We start from the raw sequence: 20,737 nt of genomic DNA on the forward strand, positions 1-20,737 counted from the left end.
GCACCGCCAGCTGGTCCTCGGTCGTGCCATTGGCTCTTGCACACTGGGGCAACGCATCTGGGTTCCAGCACCGCCAGCTGGTTCTCGGCAGTGTTCTTGTCACAGGTACTCCCTCGTGCCAAGCCTGGTTTCAGCACCGTCAGCTGTTTCCGGGTTGTGTCAAGCTCACTGAGACGCCTATGCTTGCCCCGTCGTGGTGCGGTCGGGTTAGCCAACTCCAGGGTGCCTCCAGTTTAGGAGCTTCCTATGTGGGCTGCGTGAACTGGTAGTCAAGGCTGGTTCTGTAGTGCCAGTAGGCCCAGCTCCCCCTGTAGGACTGTTGGGGTTCGGTAACTGCGGCTGCCTCGCGGCCTAGCTGTTCTCTCCTCTCCTGTGGGCCTTGGGGTCCACCACCTGGTTCCAGCACCGTCAGCTGGTTCCAGGCCGAGCCTTTGGCTTAGGTGCCTCCTCCTGGGTATCCGAGTTCAGCCAACGTCAGGCGGTCCTTGGTAGTGCTTTTAAGCGCGGGCACCTACAGCTTAGTAACCGGGTTCCAGCACCGCCAGCTGGTCCTCGGTCGTGCCATTGGCTTCCTATGTGGGCTGCGTGAACTGGTAGTCAAGGCTGGTTCTGTAGTGCCAGTAGGCCCAGCTCCCCCTGTAGGACTGTTGGGGTTCGGTAACTGCGGCTGCCTCGCGGCCTAGCTGTTCTCTCCTCTCCTGTGGGCCTTGTGGTCCACCACCTGGTTCCAGCACCGTCAGCTGGTTCCAGGCCGAGCCTTTGGCTTAGGTGCCTCCTCCTGGGTATCCGAGTTCCGCCAACGTCAGGCGGTCCTTGGTAGTGCTTTTAAGCGCGGGCACCTACAGCTTAGTAACCGGGTTCCAGAACCGCCAGCTGGTCCTCGGTCGTGCCATTGGCTCTTGCACACTGGGGCAACGCATCTGGGTTCCAGCACCGCCAGCTGGTTCTCGGCAGTGTTCTTGTCACAGGTACTCCCTCGTGCCAAGCCTGGTTTCAGCACCGTCAGCTGTTTCCGGGTTGTGTCAAGCTCGCTGAGACGCCTATGCTTGCCCCGTCGTGTTGCAGTCGGGTTAGCCAACTCCAGGGTGCCTCCAGTTTAGGAGCTTCCTATGTGGGCTGCGTGAACTGGTAGTCAAGGCTGGTTCTGTAGTGCCAGTAGGCCCAGCTCCCCCTGTAGGACTGTTGGAGTTCGGTAACTGCGGCTGCCTCGCGGCCTAGCTGTTCTCTCCTCTCCTGTGGGCCTTCGGGTCCACCACCTGGTTCCAGCACCGTCAGCTGGTTCTCGGCAGTGTCTTTTGCTCTTGTACCTTCTGCTCCCCATCCTGGTTCCAGTACCGTCAGCTGGTTCCGGGCAGAGCCTTTGGCTTAGGTGCCTCCTTCTGGGTATCCAAGTTCCACCAACGTCAGGTGGTCCTTGGTAGTGCTTTCAGGCACGGGCACCTCCTGCTTAGTAACCGGGTTCCAGTAACGTCAGCTGGTCCTCGGTAGTTCCATTGGCTCTTGGACCTTCGGCTACCCATCCGGGTTCCAGTACCGTCAGCTGGTTCTCGGCAGTGTCTTTTGCTCTTGTACCTTCTGCTCCCCATCCTGGTTCCAGTAACGTCAGCTGGTTCCGGGCAGAGCCTTTGGCTTAGGTGCCTCCTTCTGGGTATCCGAGTTCCGCCAACGCCAGGCGGTCCTTGGTAGTGCTTTTTAGCACGGGTACCTCCTGCTTAGTAACCGGGTTCCAGTAACGTCAGCTGGTCCTCGGTAGTTCCATAGGCTCTTGAACCTTCGGGTAGCCATCCGAGTTCCAGTTCCATCAGCTGGTTCTTGGCATTTTCTCAGCCTTCTTGTACCTTCTGCTACATTTCCAAGTTTAAGACCCTAAAGTCGACGACCCGGAAGACCACCCCGATGACGACGACCCGGAAGACCACCCCGATGACGACGACGACGACCCGGAAGACCACCCCGATGACGACGGCGGAGACGACGACGGCGGAGATGACGACGGCGGAGACGACGACGGCTGAGACGACGACGGCGGAGATGACGACACTGGAGACGACGACCCTGGAGACGACGACATGGAAGACCGAGAAGCAGAAGAACAAGAGGCTGCAGAACAAAGAGCAGAAGAACATTAAGCATAAGACTTAATATCAGAGCAAAAGATATTATCTAAATTATATGCAGAAGAAGACTAAGCAGTGTATGGGGGTGAGTCCGTTCCTCCTCGTGGTGCCCCTGGATAAAGCCTGATGCTGCAGGCCAAACTGAACGCGGACAAATGTAACTTTTGTGACTGGCAGAACGGAAGGTGTAATCTTCCAACTTTTATAGATAACAACTACGGGAATGCCTGTCACAAATGAGAATATGATGAAGAAGTAGAATAGGAAGAATAATAACAGTGGAATAAAAAGAATATGTAGAATAGGAAGAATAATAGTAGTTGAATAAAATGAATATGAAGAATGTAATAAAAAAAAAAAATAGGTAGAAGATGAAGAAGAAGATGAATAAGGTGAAGAAGAAGTTGATGTCAAAGATGCTGATGATGATGAAGATGAAAGTGTGGGAAAAGTAAAAAAAAAAAGAAAAAAAAAGAAGGGGAAGGGCGTGGAATAGTGAAACATCAATATCTGACAAAATAAAAAAAAATTTACATACTCAATATCTTTTTCACTCCGAACGTCTTAAAAAAACAAAAAAACATGCTATTCTATTTGATTGGGCTAAACCTCATTGCCTTTAATGTCTCCGCCACCTCCCACAATACATCCTACATTATTCTTAGTTGTTTTCCTTGATGTAGAATGAACCTACAAGGAAAGAAAGGGTTTATTTTAATTCCGATATTTTGGTCCCATTGACTTGCATTGGGATCGGGGATCGGTATCGGCGATATCCGATATTTTTTGAATATCGGCCGATCCCAACCGATACCGATACTTTCCGATATCGGAAGGTATCGCTCAACACTACTAATGACCCTTCATCTATTCTTGATGTGTGATTTTGTCATTTAAAGAATTACATATTTTATTTAAGCAAGCAGTAGAAGTCTCTTCTTTGCCAATCCATCCAATTTCATTTTTTGCACATCAGATTGTCAATAAACAGGTAGTCAGTTTTAGAACTGAAGCTTCAGAATGTTTGCAAGTCATGCTTTTGCGTTGCAAGAGCAGTAGTTGGTTTGTTGGTGATGGGACATTACGCTAAGAGTGTGATTTCAAGCTAGAAATGAAAAGACTTGTGTGGTTAATGCAACTGAATGGCTATTGCACTGTTTGAAAAAGAGATCAAAAGATGGGGCAAAGTGACGCTGGCTTCATAGCTCAGTGGTTAGAGCACTGGTCTTGTAAACCAGGGGTCGTGAGTTCAATTGTTATTTTGAAACTGAATAGTTTAATTCCTGAGGTTTATTATACTGAGAAAAAAAAGGTTCAGACGTAATAATTACATTACTTGGAGAGTTTTCATCCATTTCAGGTTTTCAAAAAAACGTGGTGGCAAAGAAAAAAAATACTTGCTGCTTCTGTGAAGCGGATCCTGAGGAAAACTACTCCAAACTAGGCACATTCAAATCAAAAATCTGCAAAAAAGGCTTTAAGAATGAAAATCTCATTGCAAACTCTGCAAAAAATCCCCAGGAAACACATCATGAACATAAAAACTCTTCCCAGAAGTACCTAATAAAGTGGTGATTTCCTAAGTGGTTTCTGCTTGCAAAACTCATTGTTTTTAAATACCTTAATAAAATTCCATCTGCAAATAACCTAAAGATTCACACTGAGGTTTTTTCAGGAACTTTTGATCAAAACTTTTCCAAACACCACTAGGAGTTCAAAAACCACAAGTTTTGTTTGACGTGTTGGACTGCACACACACTCAGTTTTTTAATGAATTTTTGGAACAGGAACTGGTATGTGCATATGACGGCTTTTAAACTCAGGACAACTTGATGAGTTTTTCACGCAGAAGACTTTTCAAGAAATGTAGGACATTTCTTCCCCTGAATCGTCTTTTGTGTCATCGTTTTGGTTGTTTCCTGGACAATTTTGAGACAGCTTTTTTGAAAGGTTTTCCCATGGTTTCGGTGAAGTCTTTTTTTCTGGTCGCATTTTTCACTCCATTGAAACATGAAGAAACAGTTAGCTCTTTTAAGCAAAATCAATGGCAAAATACTCCAAAAAAAGTCTTGTTGCAGTCCAGGCATGTATTGAGCTTTTCCACTGATTTGTATTGTAAAATACACAGCATGCTCCTGGTGGAAAACGCTAAAAGAATGGACATGTGACTTCTTTTAACCGCTTGGCATTTTTAGAAACCTGAAGTGGTCAAAAGACATTCAAAAACCTCAACATAGACAGAGCAAGTCAGTTTTACATAGAATTGCTTATGTTCATTCTTTTGAGCAATGTTTGATAGGGTTTTCAAATGATTCCAATGGCGGAAGCTGCCTGAAAAAAGACATCATGTGCACATAGCCACCTAGTTGAAACTGAGTGGAAACTCTACAAATGCACCTGCAAATCTCATAGCTCCTCAAAAATTTGGAGTTTCTGCCCAGATTCTGCTGATGGAATTTTCTCCAAAGTAGACACTGTAAATCAAAAGGTTGCAAAGAAAAAGCTTTAGAAAAAAAAACTCTTCAAAAACACTTCAAGAACTCTTAAAAAGTGCTTTAGGAGCCACTTTATAAAGCTGAAACTCCTTTAAAAGCTCCCCAATGAAAGGGTGTTTTTGCTTTAAAAAGTCTTCTTTTTTGAATGCCTCAATAAATCTCCATCTGCATATTTCCTAATACTGACACAAAAAAAATTCAGACATCATTCTTAAATTTGCCAAGATTGAAAATATAAATGAACATCATGGCCAGAGATCTAATGCTATGTGGAGACAAAGACTTTAGAGCAGATTTGCTTTAAAATTTGCTTTCATAAAAAGTTTCCACTTGAAAAACTCATCTTGTTTGAATGGTTCCATAAAACTCCATTTGCACATAGATTAATACTGACCTGAAAAAAATTTATGAAATCATTCTTAAATTTGGTACAATTGAAAATATAAATAAATCATCATGCTTCTCTTTACATTTTTGTACCAAGCCTTATCTTACAATCATTGCTTGTATGGGTTGTAAATTTTCATATGCATTTTTCCCATGTCAATGTCAAATTGGTACCTAAAGAAAAATCTTTGTACAGTTTCTTTGCTTTTCTCCCATGTAGCATAGTAAATGATCCTTTGGAGGTACTGAGCGTACCCAAACCTCTAACAGACTAATCCCTACATTGCTCGAGAAATTGTTGCTTTTCAATGGCTTTATAGCTCAGAGGTTAGAGCACTGGTCTTGTAAACCAGGGGTCGTGAGTTCGACTCTTACTGAAGCCTTACAAACTCTTTGTCTCTCATATGAAAATTGCTTATATGTTTGGTCAGTGGTATAAAGTTGGTGCAATTCAAGATTGACTTTATGTGAAGTTACGACATCCTATTCAAAAGTTCTTGATAAGACCTTGATCCTATATGACATTGGGGTAACATGTTAGTCAAATTCCTTTCTTATGCTACCTCTAGCAGAGCTTTAGGAGTCTAATGACCCTTCATCTATTCTTGATGTGTGATTTTGTCATTTAAAGAATTACATATTAAATTTAAGCAAGCAGTAGAAGTCTCTTCTTTGCCAATCCATCCAATTTCATTTTTTGCACATCAGATTGCCAATAAACAGGTAGTCAGTTTTAGAACTGAAGCTTCAGAATGTTTGCAAGTCATGCTTTTGCGTTGCAAGAGCAGTAGTTGGTTTGTTGGTGATGGGACATTACGTAAGAGTGTGATTTCAAACTAGAAATGAAAGGACTTGTGTGGTTAATGCAACTGAATGGCTATTGCACTGTTTGAAAAAGAGATCAAAAGATGGGGCAAAGTGACGCTGGCTTCATAGCTCAGTGGTTAGAGCACTGGTCTTGTAAACCAGGGGTCGTGAGTTCAATTGTTATTTTGAAACTGAATAGTTTAATTCCTGAGGTTTATTATACTGAGAAAAAAAATGTTCAGACGTAATAATTACATTACTTGGAGAGTTTTCATCCATTTCAGGTTTTCAAAAAAACGTGGTGGCAAAGAAAAAAAATACTTGTTGCTTCTGTGAAGCGGATCCTGAGGAAAACTACTCCAAACTAGGCACATTCAAATCAAAAATCTGCAAAAAAGGCTTTAAGAATGAAAATCTCATTGCAAACTCTGCAAAAAATCCCCAGGAAACACATCATGGACATAAAAACTCTTCCCAGAAGTACCTAATAAAGTGGTGATTTCCTAAGTGGTTTCTGCTTGCAAAACTCATTGTTTTTAAATACCTTAATAAAATTCCATCTGCAAATAACCTAAAGATTCACACTGAGGTTTTTTCAGGAACTTTTGATCAAAACTTTTCCAAACACCACTAGGAGTTCAAAAACCACAAGTTTTGTTTGACGTGTTGGACTGCACACACACTCAGTTTTTTAATGAATTTTTGGAACAGGAACTGGTATGTGCATATGACGGCTTTTAAACTCAGGACAACTTGATGAGTTTTTCACGCAGAAGACTTTTCAAGAAATGTAGGACATTTCTTCCCCTGAATCGTCTTTTGTGTCATCTTTTTGGTTGTTTCCTGGACAATTTTGAGACAGCTTTTTTGAAAGGTTTTCCCATGGTTTCGGTGAAGTCTTTTTTTCTGGTCGCATTTTTCACTCCATTGAAACATGAAGAAACAGTTAGCTCTTTTAAGCAAAATCAATGGCAAAACACTCCAAAAAAAGTCTTGTTGCAGTCCAGGCATGTATTGAGCTTTTCCACTGATTTGTATTGTAAAATACACAGCATGCTCCTGGTGGAAAACGCTAAAAGAATGGACATGTGACTTCTTTTAACCGCTTGGCATTTTTAGAAACCTGAAGTGGTCAAAAGACATTCAAAAACCTCAACATAGACAGAGCAAGTCAGTTTTACATAGAATTGCTTATGTTCATTCTTTTGAGCAATGTTTGATAGGGTTTTCAAATGATTCCAATGGCGGAAGCCGCCTGAAAAAAGACATCATGTGCACATAGCCACCTAGTTGAAACTGAGTGGAAACTCTACAAATGCACCTGCAAATCTCATAGCTCCTCAAAAATTTGGAGTTTCTGCCCAGATTCTGCTGATGGAATTTTCTCCAAAGTAGACACTGAAAATTAAAAGGTTGCAAAGAAAAAGCTTTAGAAAAAAACTCTTCAAAAACACTTCAAGAACTCTTAAAAAGTGCTTTAGGAGCCACTTTATAAAGCTGAAACTCCTTTAAAAGCTCCCCAATGAAAGGGTGTTTTTGCTTTAAAAAGTCTTCTTTTTTGAATGCCTCAATAAATCTCCATCTGCATATTTCCTAATACTGACACAAAAAAAATTCAGACATCATTCTTAAATTTGCCAAGATTGAAAATATAAATGAACATCATGGCCAGAGATCTAATGCTATGTGGAGACAAAGACTTTAGAGCAGATTTGCTTTAAAATTTGCTTTCATAAAAAGTTTCCACTTGACAAACTCATCTTGCTTGAATGGTTCCATAAAACTCCATTTGCACATAGATTAATACTGACCTGAAAAAAATTTATGAAATCATTCTTAAATTTGGTACAATTGAAAATATAAATAAATCATCATGCTTCTCTTTACATTTTTGTACCAAGCCTTATCGTACAATCATTGCTTGTATGGGTTGTAAGTTTTCATATGCATTTTTCCCATGTCAATGTCAAATTGGTACCTAAAGAAAAATCTTTGTACAGTTTCTTTGCTTTTCTCCCATGTAGCATAGTAAATGATCCTTTGGAGGTACTGAGCGTACCCAAACCTCTAACAGACTAATCCCTACATTGCTCGAGAAATTGTTGCTTTTCAATGGCTTTATAGCTCAGAGGTTAGAGCACTGGTCTCGTAAACCAGGGGTCGTGAGCTCGACTCTCACAAACTCTTTGTCTCTCATATGAAAATTGCTTATATGTTTGGTCAGTGGTATAAAGTTGGTGCGATTCAATATTGACTTTATGTGAAGTTACGACAAACTTTTCAAAAGTTCTTGATAAGACCTTGATCCTATATGACATTCGGGTAACATGTTTGTCAAATTCCTTTCTTATGCTACCTCTAGCAGAGCTTTAGGAGTCTAATGACCCTTCATCTATTCTTGATGTGTGATTTTGTCATTTAAAGAATTACATATTTTATTTAAGCAAGCAGTAGAAGTCTCTTCTTTGCCAATCCATCCAATTTCATTTTTTGCACATCAGATTGCCAATAAACAGGTAGTCAGTTTTAGAACTGAAGCTTCAGAATGTTTGCAAGTCATGCTTTTGCGTTGCAAGAGCAGTAGTTGGTTTGTTGGTGATGGGACATTACGTAAGAGTGTGATTTCAAACTAGAAATGAAAGGACTTGTGTGGTTAATGCAACTGAATGGCTATTGCACTGTTTGAAAAAGAGATCAAAAGATGGGGCAAAGTGACGCTGGCTTCATAGCTCAGTGGTTAGAGCACTGGTCTTGTAAACCAGGGGTCGTGAGTTCAATTGTTATTTTGAAACTGAATAGTTTAATTCCTGAGGTTTATTATACTGAGAAAAAAAATGTTCAGACGTAATAATTACATTACTTGGAGAGTTTTCATCCATTTCAGGTTTTCAAAAAAACGTGGTGGCAAAGAAAAAAAATACTTGTTGCTTCTGTGAAGCGGATCCTGAGGAAAACTACTCCAAACTAGGCACATTCAAATCAAAAATCTGCAAAAAAGGCTTTAAGAATGAAAATCTCATTGCAAACTCTGCAAAAAATCCCCAGGAAACACATCATGGACATAAAAACTCTTCCCAGAAGTACCTAATAAAGTGGTGATTTCCTAAGTGGTTTCTGCTTGCAAAACTCATTGTTTTTAAATACCTTAATAAAATTCCATCTGCAAATAACCTAAAGATTCACACTGAGGTTTTTTCAGGAACTTTTGATCAAAACTTTTCCAAACACCACTAGGAGTTCAAAAACCACAAGTTTTGTTTGACGTGTTGGACTGCACACACACTCAGTTTTTTAATGAATTTTTGGAACAGGAACTGGTATGTGCATATGACGGCTTTTAAACTCAGGACAACTTGATGAGTTTTTCACGCAGAAGACTTTTCAAGAAATGTAGGACATTTCTTCCCCTGAATCGTCTTTTGTGTCATCTTTTTGGTTGTTTCCTGGACAATTTTGAGACAGCTTTTTTGAAAGGTTTTCCCATGGTTTCGGTGAAGTCTTTTTTTCTGGTCGCATTTTTCACTCCATTGAAACATGAAGAAACAGTTAGCTCTTTTAAGCAAAATCAATGGCAAAACACTCCAAAAAAAGTCTTGTTGCAGTCCAGGCATGTATTGAGCTTTTCCACTGATTTGTATTGTAAAATACACAGCATGCTCCTGGTGGAAAACGCTAAAAGAATGGACATGTGACTTCTTTTAACCGCTTGGCATTTTTAGAAACCTGAAGTGGTCAAAAGACATTCAAAAACCTCAACATAGACAGAGCAAGTCAGTTTTACATAGAATTGCTTATGTTCATTCTTTTGAGCAATGTTTGATAGGGTTTTCAAATGATTCCAATGGCGGAAGCCGCCTGAAAAAAGACATCATGTGCACATAGCCACCTAGTTGAAACTGAGTGGAAACTCTACAAATGCACCTGCAAATCTCATAGCTCCTCAAAAATTTGGAGTTTCTGCCCAGATTCTGCTGATGGAATTTTCTCCAAAGTAGACACTGTAAATCAAAAGGTTGCAAAGAAAAAGCTTTAGAAAAAAAAACTCTTCAAAAACACTTCAAGAACTCTTAAAAAGTGCTTTAGGAGCCACTTTATAAAGCTGAAACTCCTTTAAAAGCTCCCCAATGAAAGGGTGTTTTTGCTTTAAAAAGTCTTCTTTTTTGAATGCCTCAATAAATCTCCATCTGCATATTTCCTAATACTGACACAAAAAAAATTCAGACATCATTCTTAAATTTGCCAAGATTGAAAATATAAATGAACATCATGGCCAGAGATCTAATGCTATGTGGAGACAAAGACTTTAGAGCAGATTTGCTTTAAAATTTGCTTTCATAAAAAGTTTCCACTTGAAAAACTCATCTTGTTTGAATGGTTCCATAAAACTCCATTTGCACATAGATTAATACTGACCTGAAAAAAATTTATGAAATCGTTCTTAAATTTGGTACAATTGAAAATATAAATAAATCATCATGCTTCTCTTTACATTTTTGTACCAAGCCTTATCGTACAATCATTGCTTGTATGGGTTGTAAGTTTTCATATGCATTTTTCCCATGTCAATGTCAAATTGGTACCTAAAGAAAAATCTTTGTACAGTTTCTTTGCTTTTCTCCCATGTAGCATAGTAAATGATCCTTTGGAGGTACTGAGCGTACCCAAACCTCTAACAGACTAATCCCTACATTGCTCGAGAAATTGTTGCTTTTCAATGGCTTTATAGCTCAGAGGTTAGAGCACTGGTCTCGTAAACCAGGGGTCGTGAGCTCGACTCTCACAAACTCTTTGTCTCTCATATGAAAATTGCTTATATGTTTGGTCAGTGGTATAAAGTTGGTGCGATTCAATATTGACTTTATGTGAAGTTACGACAAACTTTTCAAAAGTTCTTGATAAGACCTTGATCCTATATGACATTCGGGTAACATGTTTGTCAAATTCCTTTCTTATGCTACCTCTAGCAGAGCTTTAGGAGTCTAATGACCCTTCATCTATTCTTGATGTGTGATTTTGTCATTTAAAGAATTACATATTTTATTTAAGCAAGCAGTAGAAGTCTCTTCTTTGCCAATCCATCCAATTTCATTTTTTGCACATCAGATTGCCAATAAACAGGTAGTCAGTTTTAGAACTGAAGCTTCAGAATGTTTGCAAGTCATGCTTTTGCGTTGCAAGAGCAGTAGTTGGTTTGTTGGTGATGGGACATTACGTAAGAGTGTGATTTCAAACTAGAAATGAAAGGACTTGTGTGGTTAATGCAACTGAATGGCTATTGCACTGTTTGAAAAAGAGATCAAAAGATGGGGCAAAGTGACGCTGGCTTCATAGCTCAGTGGTTAGAGCACTGGTCTTGTAAACCAGGGGTCGTGAGTTCAATTGTTATTTTGAAACTGAATAGTTTAATTCCTGAGGTTTATTATACTGAGAAAAAAAATGTTCAGACGTAATAATTACATTACTTGGAGAGTTTTCATCCATTTCAGGTTTTCAAAAAAACGTGGTGGCAAAGAAAAAAAATACTTGTTGCTTCTGTGAAGCGGATCCTGAGGAAAACTACTCCAAACTAGGCACATTCAAATCAAAAATCTGCAAAAAAGGCTTTAAGAATGAAAATCTCATTGCAAACTCTGCAAAAAATCCCCAGGAAACACATCATGGACATAAAAACTCTTCCCAGAAGTACCTAATAAAGTGGTGATTTCCTAAGTGGTTTCTGCTTGCAAAACTCATTGTTTTTAAATACCTTAATAAAATTCCATCTGCAAATAACCTAAAGATTCACACTGAGGTTTTTTCAGGAACTTTTGATCAAAACTTTTCCAAACACCACTAGGAGTTCAAAAACCACAAGTTTTGTTTGACGTGTTGGACTGCACACACACTCAGTTTTTTAATGAATTTTTGGAACAGGAACTGGTATGTGCATATGACGGCTTTTAAACTCAGGACAACTTGATGAGTTTTTCACGCAGAAGACTTTTCAAGAAATGTAGGACATTTCTTCCCCTGAATCGTCTTTTGTGTCATCTTTTTGGTTGTTTCCTGGACAATTTTGAGACAGCTTTTTTGAAAGGTTTTCCCATGGTTTCGGTGAAGTCGTTTTTTCTGGTCGCATTTTTCACTCCATTGAAACATGAAGAAACAGTTAGCTCTTTTAAGCAAAATCAATGGCAAAACACTCCAAAAAAAGTCTTGTTGCAGTCCAGGCATGTATTGAGCTTTTCCACTGATTTGTATTGTAAAATACACAGCATGCTCCTGGTGGAAAACGCTAAAAGAATGGACATTGTGACTTCTTTTAACCGCTTGGCATTTTTACAAACCTGAAGTGGTCAAAAGACATTCAAAAACCTCAACATAGACAGAGCAAGTCAGTTTTACATAGAATTGCTTATGTTCATTCTTTTGAGCAATGTTTGATAGGGTTTTCAAATGATTCCAATGGCGGAAGCCGCCTGAAAAAAGACATCATGTGCACATAGCCACCTAGTTGAAACTGAGTGGAAACTCTACAAATGCACCTGCAAATCTCATAGCTCCTCAAAAATTTGGAGTTTCTGCCCAGATTCTGCTGATGGAATTTTCTCCAAAGTAGACACTGAAAATTAAAAGGTTGCAAAGAAAAAGCTTTAGAAAAAAATTCTTCAAAAACACTTCAAGAACTCTTAAAAAGTGCTTTAGGAGCCACTTTATAAAGCTGAAACTCCTTTAAAAGCTACCCAATGAAAGGGTGTTTTTGCTTTAAAAAGTCTTCTTTTTTGAATGCCTCAATAAATCTCCATCTGTATATTTCCTAATACTGACACAAAAAAAATTCAGACATCATTCTTAAATTTGCCAAGATTGAAAATATAAATGAACATCATGGCCAGAGATCTAATGCTATGTGGAGACAAAGACTTTACAGCAGATTTGCTTTAAAATTTGCTTTCATAAAAAGTTTCCACTTGAAAAACTCATCTTATTTGAATGGTTCCATAAAACTACATTTGCACATAGATTAATACTGACCTGAAAAAAATTTATGAAATCGTTCTTAAATTTGGTACAATTGAAAATATAAATAAATCATCATGCTTCTCTTTACATTTTTGTACCAAGCCTTATCGTACAATCATTGCTTGTATGGGTTGTAAGTTTTCATATGCATTTTTCCCATGTCAATGTCAAATTGGTACCTAAAGAAAAATCTTTGTACAGTTTCTTTGCTTTTCTCCCATGTAGCATAGTAAATGATCCTTTGGAGGTACTGAGCGTACCCAAACCTCTAACAGACTAATCCCTACATTGCTCGAGAAATTGTTGCTTTTCAATGGCTTTATAGCTCAGAGGTTAGAGCACTGGTCTCGTAAACCAGGGGTCGTGAGCTCGACTCTCACAAACTCTTTGTCTCTCATATGAAAATTGCTTATATGTTTGGTCAGTGGTATAAAGTTGGTGCGATTCAATATTGACTTTATGTGAAGTTACGACAAACTTTTCAAAAGTTCTTGATAAGACCTTGATCCTATATGACATTCGGGTAACATGTTTCTGGTCGCATTTTTCACTCCATTGAAACATGAAGAAACAGTTAGCTCTTTTAAGCAAAATCAATGGCAAAACACTCCAAAAAAAGTCTTGTTGCAGTCCAGGCATGTATTGAGCTTTTCCACTGATTTGTATTGTAAAATACACAGCATGCTCCTGGTGGAAAACGCTAAAAGAATGGACATGTGACTTCTTTTAACCGCTTGGCATTTTTAGAAACCTGAAGTGGTCAAAAGACATTCAAAAACCTCAACATAGACAGAGCAAGTCAGTTTTACATAGAATTGCTTATGTTCATTCTTTTGAGCAATGTTTGATAGGGTTTTCAAATGATTCCAATGGCGGAAGCCGCCTGAAAAAAGACATCATGTGCACATAGCCACCTAGTTGAAACTGAGTGGAAACTCTACAAATGCACCTGCAAATCTCATAGCTCCTCAAAAATTTGGAGTTTCTGCCCAGATTCTGCTGATGGAATTTTCTCCAAAGTAGACACTGTAAATCAAAAGGTTGCAAAGAAAAAGCTTTAGAAAAAAAAACTCTTCAAAAACACTTCAAGAACTCTTAAAAAGTGCTTTAGGAGCCACTTTATAAAGCTGAAACTCCTTTAAAAGCTCCCCAATGAAAGGGTGTTTTTGCTTTAAAAAGTCTTCTTTTTTGAATGCCTCAATAAATCTCCATCTGCATATTTCCTAATACTGACACAAAAAAAATTCAGACATCATTCTTAAATTTGCCAAGATTGAAAATATAAATGAACATCATGGCCAGAGATCTAATGCTATGTGGAGACAAAGACTTTAGAGCAGATTTGCTTTAAAATTTGCTTTCATAAAAAGTTTCCACTTGAAAAACTCATCTTGTTTGAATGGTTCCATAAAACTCCATTTGCACATAGATTAATACTGACCTGAAAAAAATTTATGAAATCGTTCTTAAATTTGGTACAATTGAAAATATAAATAAATCATCATGCTTCTCTTTACATTTTTGTACCAAGCCTTATCGTACAATCATTGCTTGTATGGGTTGTAAGTTTTCATATGCATTTTTCCCATGTCAATGTCAAATTGGTACCTAAAGAAAAATCTTTGTACAGTTTCTTTGCTTTTCTCCCATGTAGCATAGTAAATGATCCTTTGGAGGTACTGAGCGTACCCAAACCTCTAACAGACTAATCCCTACATTGCTCGAGAAATTGTTGCTTTTCAATGGCTTTATAGCTCAGAGGTTAGAGCACTGGTCTCGTAAACCAGGGGTCGTGAGCTCGACTCTCACAAACTCTTTGTCTCTCATATGAAAATTGCTTATATGTTTGGTCAGTGGTATAAAGTTGGTGCGATTCAATATTGACTTTATGTGAAGTTACGACAAACTTTTCAAAAGTTCTTGATAAGACCTTGATCCTATATGACATTCGGGTAACATGTTTGTCAAATTCCTTTCTTATGCTACCTCTAGCAGAGCTTTAGGAGTCTAATGACCCTTCATCTATTCTTGATGTGTGATTTTGTCATTTAAAGAATTACATATTTTATTTAAGCAAGCAGTAGAAGTCTCTTCTTTGCCAATCCATCCAATTTCATTTTTTGCACATCAGATTGCCAATAAACAGGTAGTCAGTTTTAGAACTGAAGCTTCAGAATGTTTGCAAGTCATGCTTTTGCGTTGCAAGAGCAGTAGTTGGTTTGTTGGTGATGGGACATTACGTAAGAGTGTGATTTCAAACTAGAAATGAAAGGACTTGTGTGGTTAATGCAACTGAATGGCTATTGCACTGTTTGAAAAAGAGATCAAAAGATGGGGCAAAGTGACGCTGGCTTCATAGCTCAGTGGTTAGAGCACTGGTCTTGTAAACCAGGGGTCGTGAGTTCAATTGTTATTTTGAAACTGAATAGTTTAATTCCTGAGGTTTATTATACTGAGAAAAAAAATGTTCAGACGTAATAATTACATTACTTGGAGAGTTTTCATCCATTTCAGGTTTTCAAAAAAACGTGGTGGCAAAGAAAAAAAATACTTGTTGCTTCTGTGAAGCGGATCCTGAGGAAAACTACTCCAAACTAGGCACATTCAAATCAAAAATCTGCAAAAAAGGCTTTAAGAATGAAAATCTCATTGCAAACTCTGCAAAAAATCCCCAGGAAACACATCATGGACATAAAAACTCTTCCCAGAAGTACCTAATAAAGTGGTGATTTCCTAAGTGGTTTCTGCTTGCAAAACTCATTGTTTTTAAATACCTTAATAAAATTCCATCTGCAAATAACCTAAAGATTCACACTGAGGTTTTTTCAGGAACTTTTGATCAAAACTTTTCCAAACACCACTAGGAGTTCAAAAACCACAAGTTTTGTTTGACGTGTTGGACTGCACACACACTCAGTTTTTTAATGAATTTTTGGAACAGGAACTGGTATGTGCATATGACGGCTTTTAAACTCAGGACAACTTGATGAGTTTTTCACGCAGAAGACTTTTCAAGAAATGTAGGACATTTTTTCCCCTGAATCGTCTTTTGTGTCATCTTTTTGGTTGTTTCCTGGACAATTTTGAGACAGCTTTTTTGAAAGGTTTTCCCATGGTTTCGGTGAAGTCGTTTTTTCTGGTCGCATTTTTCACTCCATTGAAACATGAAGAAACAGTTAGCTCTTTTAAGCAAAATCAATGGCAAAACACTCCAAAAAAAGTCTTGTTGCAGTCCAGGCATGTATTGAGCTTTTCCACTGATTTGTATTGTAAAATACACAGCATGCTCCTGGTGGAAAACGCTAAAAGAATGGACATTGTGACTTCTTTTAACCGCTTGGCATTTTTACAAACCTGAAGTGGTCAAAAGACATTCAAAAACCTCAACATAGACAGAGCAAGTCAGTTTTACATAGAATTGCTTATGTTCATTCTTTTGAGCAATGTTTGATAGGGTTTTCAAATGATTCCAATGGCGGAAGCCGCCTGAAAAAAGACATCATGTGCACATAGCCACCTAGTTGAAACTGAGTGGAAACTCTACAAATGCACCTGCAAATCTCATAGCTCCTCAAAAATTTGGAGTTTCTGCCCAGATTCTGCTGATGGAATTTTCTCCAAAGTAGACACTGAAAATTAAAAGGTTGCAAAGAAAAAGCTTTAGAAAAAAATTCTTCAAAAACACTTCAAGAACTCTTAAAAAGTGCTTTAGGAGCCACTTTATAAAGCTGAAACTCCTTTAAAAGCTACCCAATGAAAGGGTGTTTTTGCTTTAAAAAGTCTTCTTTTTTGAATGCCTCAATAAATCTCCATCTGTATATTTCCTAATACTGACACAAAAAAAATTCAGACATCATTCTTAAATTTGCCAAGATTGAAAATATAAATGAACATCATGGCCAGAGATCTAATGCTATGTGGAGACAAAGACTTTACAGCAGATTTGCTTTAAAATTTGCTTTCATAAAAAGTTTCCACTTGAAAAACTCATCTTATTTGAATGGTTCCATAAAACTCCATTTGCACATAGATTAATACTGACCTGAAAAAAATTTATGAAATCATTCTTAAATTTGGTACAATTGAAAATATAAATAAATCATCATGCTTCTCTTTACATTTTTGTACCAAGCCTTATCTTACAATCATTGCTTGTATGGGTTGTAAGTTTTCATATGCATTTTTCCCATGTCAATGTCAAATTGGTACCTAAAGAAAAATCTTTGTACAGTTTCTTTGCTTTTCTCCCATGTAGCATAGTAAATGATCCTTTGGAGGTACTGAGCGTACCCAAACCTCTAACAGACTAATCCCTACATTGCTCGAGAAATTGTTGCTTTTCAATGGCTTTATAGCTCAGAGGTTAGAGCACTGGTCTCGTAAACCTGGGGTCGTGAGTTCGACTCTTACTGAAGCCTTACAAACCCTTTGTCTCTCATATGAAAATTGCTTATATGTTTGGTCAGTGGTATAAAGTTGGTGCAATTCAAGATTGACTTTATGTGAAGTTACGACAAACTTTTCAAAAGTTCTTGATAAGACCTTGATCCTATATGACATTCGGGTAACATGTTTGTCAAATTCCTTTCTTATGCTACCTCTAGCAGAGCTTTAGGAGTCTAATGACCCTTCATCTATTCTTGATGTGTGATTTTGTCATTTAAAGAATTACATATTTTATTTAAGCAAGCAGTAGAAGTCTCTTCTTTGCCAATCCATCCAATTTCATTTTTTGCACATCAGATTGCCAATAAACAGGTAGTCAGTTTTAGAACTGAAGCTTCAGAATGTTTGCAAGTCATGCTTTTGCGTTGCAAGAGCAGTAGTTGGTTTGTTGGTTATGGGACATTACGTAAGAGTGTGATTTCAAACTAGAAATGAAAGGACTTGTGTGGTTAATGCAACTGAATGGCTATTGCACTGTTTGAAAAAGAGATCAAAAGATGGGGCAAAGTGACGCTGGCTTCATAGCTCAGTGGTTAGAGCGCTTGTCTTGTAAACCAGGGGTCGTGAGTTCAATTGTTATTTTGAAACTAAATAGTTTAATTCCTGAGGTTTATTATACTGAGGAAAAAAAATGTTCAGACGTAATAATTACATTACTTGGAGAGTTTTCATCCATTTCAGGTTTTCAAAAAAACGTGGTGGCAAAGAAAAAAAATACTTGTTGCTTCTGTGAAGCGGATCCTGAGGAAAACTACTCCAAACTAGGCACATTCAAATCAAAAATCTGCAAAAAAGGCTTTAAGAATGAAAATCTCATTGCAAACTCTGCAAAAAATCCCCAGGAAACACATCATGAACATAAAAACTCTTCCCAGAAGTACCTAATAAAGTGGTGATTTCCTAAGTGGTTTCTGCTTGCAAAACTCATTGTTTTTAAATACCTTAATAAAATTCCATCTGCAAATAACCTAAAGATTCACACTGAGGTTTTTTCAGGAACTTTTGATCAAAACTTTTCCAAACACCACTAGGAGTTCAAAAACCACAAGTTTTGTTTGACGTGTTGGACTGTACACACACTCAGTTTTTTAATTAATTTTTGGAACAGGAACTGGTATGTGCATATGACGGCTTTTAAACTCAGGACAACTTGATGAGTTTTTCACGCAGAAGACTTTTCAAGAAATGTAGGACATTTCTTCCCCTGAATCGTCTTTTGTGTCATCTTTTTGGTTGTTTCCTGGACAATTTTGAGACAGCTTTTTTGAAAGGTTTTCCCATGGTTTCGGTGAAGTCGTTTTTTCTGGTCGCATTTTTCACTCCATTGAAACATGAAGAAACAGTTAGCTCTTTTAAGCAAAATCAATGGCAAAACACTCCAAAAAAAGTCTTGTTGCAGTCCAGGCATGTATTGAGCTTTTCCACTGATTTGTATTGTAAAATACACAGCATGCTCCTGGTGGAAAACGCTAAAAGAATGGACATGTGACTTCTTTTAACCGCTTGGCATTTTTAGAAACCTGAAGTGGTCAAAAGACATTCAAAAACCTCAACATAGACAGAGCAAGTCAGTTTTACATAGAATTGCTTATGTTCATTCTTTTGAGCAATGTTTGATAGGGTTTTCAAATGATTCCAATGGCGGAAGCCGCCTGAAAAAAGACATCATGTGCACATAGCCACCTAGTTGAAACTGAGTGGAAACTCTACAAATGCACCTGCAAATCTCATAGCTCCTCAAAAATTTGGAGTTTCTGCCCAGATTCTGCTGATGGAATTTTCTCCAAAGTAGACACTGTAAATCAAAAGGTTGCAAAGAAAAAGCTTTAGAAAAAAAAACTCTTCAAAAACACTTCAAGAACTCTTAAAAAGTGCTTTAGGAGCCACTTTATAAAGCTGAAACTCCTTTAAAAGCTCCCCAATGAAAGGGTGTTTTTGCTTTAAAAAGTCTTCTTTTTTGAATGCCTCAATAAATCTCCATCTGCATATTTCCTAATACTGACACAAAAAAAATTCAGACATCATTCTTAAATTTGCCAAGATTGAAAATATAAATGAACATCATGGCCAGAGATCTAATGCTATGTGGAGACAAAGACTTTACAGCAGATTTGCTTTAAAATTTGCTTTCATAAAAAGTTTCCACTTGAAAAACTCATCTTGTTTGAATGGTTCCATAAAACTCCATTTGCACATAGATTAATACTGACCTGAAAAAAATTTATGAAATCATTCTTAAATTTGGTACAATTGAAAATATAAATAAATCATCATGCTTCTCTTTACATTTTTGTACCAAGCCTTATCTTACAATCATTGCTTGTATGGGTTGTAAGTTTTCATATGCATTTTTCCCATGTCAATGTCAAATTGGTACCTAAAGAAAAATCTTTGTACAGTTTCTTTGCTTTTCTCCCATGTAGCATAGTAAATGATCCTTTGGAGGTACTGAGCGTACCCAAACCTCTAACAGACTAATCCCTACATTGCTCGAGAAATTGTTGCTTTTCAATGGCTTTATAGCTCAGAGGTTAGAGCACTGGTCTCGTAAACCTGGGGTCGTGAGTTCGACTCTTACTGAAGCCTTACAAACCCTTTGTCTCTCATATGAAAATTGCTTATATGTTTGGTCAGTGGTATAAAGTTGGTGCAATTCAAGATTGACTTTATGTGAAGTTACGACAAACTTTTCAAAAGTTCTTGATAAGACCTTGATCCTATATGACATTCGGGTAACATGTTTGTCAAATTCCTTTCTTATGCTACCTCTAGCAGAGCTTTAGGAGTCTAATGACCCTTCATCTATTCTTGATGTGTGATTTTGTCATTTAAAGAATTACATATTTTATTTAAGCAAGCAGTAGAAGTCTCTTCTTTGCCAATCCATCCAATTTCATTTTTTGCACATCAGATTGCCAATAAACAGGTAGTCAGTTTTAGAACTGAAGCTTCAGAATGTTTGCAAGTCATGCTTTTGCGTTGCAAGAGCAGTAGTTGGTTTGTTGGTTATGGGACATTACGTAAGAGTGTGATTTCAAACTAGAAATGAAAGGACTTGTGTGGTTAATGCAACTGAATGGCTATTGCACTGTTTGAAAAAGAGATCAAAAGATGGGGCAAAGTGACGCTGGCTTCATAGCTCAGTGGTTAGAGCGCTTGTCTTGTAAACCAGGGGTCGTGAGTTCAATTGTTATTTTGAAACTAAATAGTTTAATTCCTGAGGTTTATTATACTGAGGAAAAAAAATGTTCAGACGTAATAATTACATTACTTGGAGAGTTTTCATCCATTTCAGGTTTTCAAAAAAACGTGGTGGCAAAGAAAAAAAAAACTTGTTGCTTCTGTGAAGCGGATCCTGAGGAAAACTACTCCAAACTAGGCACATTCAAATCAAAAATCTGCAAAAAAGGCTTTAAGAATGAAAATCTCATTGCAAACTCTGCAAAAAATCCCCAGGAAACACATCATGAACATAAAAACTCT

The 20,737-nt window shown here is 38.0% G+C and overlaps 2 non-coding genes across 2 annotated transcripts; both read left to right on the plus strand.

The window, feature by feature from the left end:
- The first annotated feature begins 17,153 nt into the window (after positions 1–17,153).
- TRNAT-CGU (transfer RNA threonine (anticodon CGU)) lies at positions 17,154–17,226 on the plus strand. The gene has a single exon. It is a non-coding gene; the product is annotated as a tRNA-Thr (tRNA).
- Positions 17,227–19,767: 2,541 nt separating this feature from the next.
- Positions 19,768–19,840, plus strand: TRNAT-CGU (transfer RNA threonine (anticodon CGU)). Its single transcript has one exon. It is a non-coding gene; the product is annotated as a tRNA-Thr (tRNA).
- Positions 19,841–20,737: the final 897 nt, after the last annotated feature.

Source organism: Ranitomeya imitator, chromosome 1 (assembly GCF_032444005.1).
Source record: "Ranitomeya imitator isolate aRanImi1 chromosome 1, aRanImi1.pri, whole genome shotgun sequence".
NCBI lineage: Eukaryota > Metazoa > Chordata > Amphibia > Anura > Dendrobatidae > Ranitomeya > Ranitomeya imitator.